We start from the raw sequence: 2,663 nt of genomic DNA on the forward strand, positions 1-2,663 counted from the left end.
CAGTTCAAGAGTTTTAGGAGTACCTGGGTGACCTGCCGTAGGTATAACATGCAACCAATGAAACACTATCTTGCGAAGTTTGGTAGTGGGTACGAACAAACGAGCGTTGTGAAAGGGTAGTCCTTGCTTGATTTACCTTTTGGGGTCTGCTTGGGCCCATGTTTGCCATTTCTCAACAGCGAAAGAGTTGCAAATTTCTTCAAAGAAATCTTCAGTTTTTATGATACATAGAACCTTGTCAGGAGCAATGATAGCTCTGGAGGCTTGAAATGCAGGCAACGTGGTAGACTCTTGGCGGGACAAGGCGTCAGCTTTGCGATTATCTTTACCAGGCCGGAAAGTTACTACAAAATCAAATTCGCCAACAAACAGCATCCAGCGTAATTGCAGAGGAGTCAAAAGTCTGGCGGAACTCATAAATTGAAGATTACGATGATCAGTATATACTGTGACAGTGTATTTGGCACCCAACAAATGATGTCTCCATTCTTTAAAGGCGTCACGAATCGCCAGAAGCTCTTTTTCAGCAATGACATAGTTCTGTTCGGCTTCGTTCAACTTCCGAGACATATAAGCTACAGGATGTAGTTGACCAGTGTCTTTATTTCATTGCGATAAGACGGCTCCTATTGCTACATCTGAAGCATCCGCTTCCACTATGAAAGGTCGATTCGCATCAGGATGAGTCAAGACTGGGGCAGTGGAGACAGCTTCCTTCAAAGTAGAGAAGGCTTGGTCAGCTTCTGGGGACCATACAAACTTTTCTTTCTTTCTTAATGGCTTAGTAATTGGAGCCACTGTCTGGGAGAAATGATTTATGAACCTCCGGTAAAAATTTGCAAACCCCAGGAAACATTGTACATCACGAACAGTCTTTGGGGTGGGCCAATCAGATACGGCTTTTACTTTCTTTTCTGCCATCACTATACCTTGAGAGGTAAGAATAACCCCTAAAAACTCAACTGTGGTAACATGAAACTCACACTTGGTTAGTTTGCAATGTAAATGGTGTTTTCGAAGGGCTGCAAGAATTTTCTTGACATGTTGGACATGTTCATTTTCATTGTCTGAGTAGATCAAAATGTCATCGATGTATACTATGGCAAATATGTCGAGGTACTCTCTAAGAACGTCATTCAAGAAAAATTGAAATGCTGCTGGAGCATTACACAGACCAAAAGGCATGACGGTGTATTCAAAAAGGCCATATCTTGTCTTGAACGCTGTTTTCCATTTGTCACCCTCTCTCATTCTGACCAAATATTAAGCACCTCGAAGGTCAAGCTTCGTGTAGATTTTTGCTCTCTTTATTTGTTCCAATAAGACCAGAATTAGGGGTAAAGGATATTTATTCTTGATGGTGACTTTGTTCAATCCCCTATAGTCAATACTAGCTTGAAGTTCTCCATTAGCTTTTAGAACAAAAAACAAAGGCGAAGCTGCAGGAGACTTAGAGGGGTGAATGAAACCATTCTCCAAAAATTGATCTAGGTATTTTTGTAAATGTTGATTTTCATGTTCTGACAGGGCATACACATGACAGTTGGGAAGTAACGCACCTGGGGCTAGATCAATTTGACAGTCATAAGATCTATGAGGAAGTAGGGTCTCTGCTCCTTTCTCATCAAATACATCTTTGTAAGATCAATACTGTTTGGGCAGCTGAATTTCTTTCTCTGCAGCAGTAGCTATGAAAGAGTTGCAGACATTTGGTACTTGAATCTTTTGGAGACATTGTTCTTTACATAGCACAGATGAGAACATGATTTTTCGTTCTGCCCAATTGATCTCTGGATTGTGATGAGTTAACCATGGCAAGCAAAGGATAATCCCATATTGGGGAGCATGGATCACGTCAAGGATGATTTTCTCTTTATGTTTCTTTCTTTGATTCTTATCTTCACAAATCATCGATAAGGGAATAGTCTGAAGAGTTACTGGACCTCCAGTCAAGAGTTTTCCATCGACTGACTGGATGATTTCTGGGGTCTTCTTTTCAATACATGGGATCCCCCATGCATGAACCAATTGGGCTTCAACAAAGTTCCCAGTAGCCACAGAATCGACTAGAGATTTTTTGAAATAGATCTTTTTCTTCACCTGAACTCTTATTTCCAGTTTAAGATGTCTAGATTGTGAAGGGTCCACGGTGACACCCAAGAGCAACCATTCTCTGCATCTCGGGTGTTTTAGTTTTCCAACTCGACTGGTGCATTGGCTGTGACCTTCTGAACTGGACCTTGCTTGCTCTTTTGGTTTGATTGGGCAATCTTTGGCAAAATGACCCTTCCGCCCACAATAAAGACATTGTCCATTTTTTCTGCGTAGGTCCTTTTCATCTTTGGTCAAAGGTCTTCTGATGGTTCCAATTTCCATCGGTTCCGGCGTTCTTTCTTTCGGAGTTCTTGAGTCTCTGTTATCATGAACACGGCATGAATATTTTTCAGTCTTTTTGCGCATTCCTTTACGTTCTGATAAACAATGATCAAGCCTCAAGACAAGATTTATTAATTCTTGACAGTCTGTAGGTTGTGGGTCGATTTGCGCTAAGATATCTTTTAGTTCCTCTTTGAGTCCCTTGTAAAACAAGACCGCTTGTTTTTCTTCAGGACAGGATGTCTCGGCAACCAGCCGGTTAGAGTTGGCTAGATATGACACTAGGT

This window comes from Pleurodeles waltl, chromosome 8 (genome assembly GCF_031143425.1).
Source record: "Pleurodeles waltl isolate 20211129_DDA chromosome 8, aPleWal1.hap1.20221129, whole genome shotgun sequence".
NCBI lineage: Eukaryota > Metazoa > Chordata > Amphibia > Caudata > Salamandridae > Pleurodeles > Pleurodeles waltl.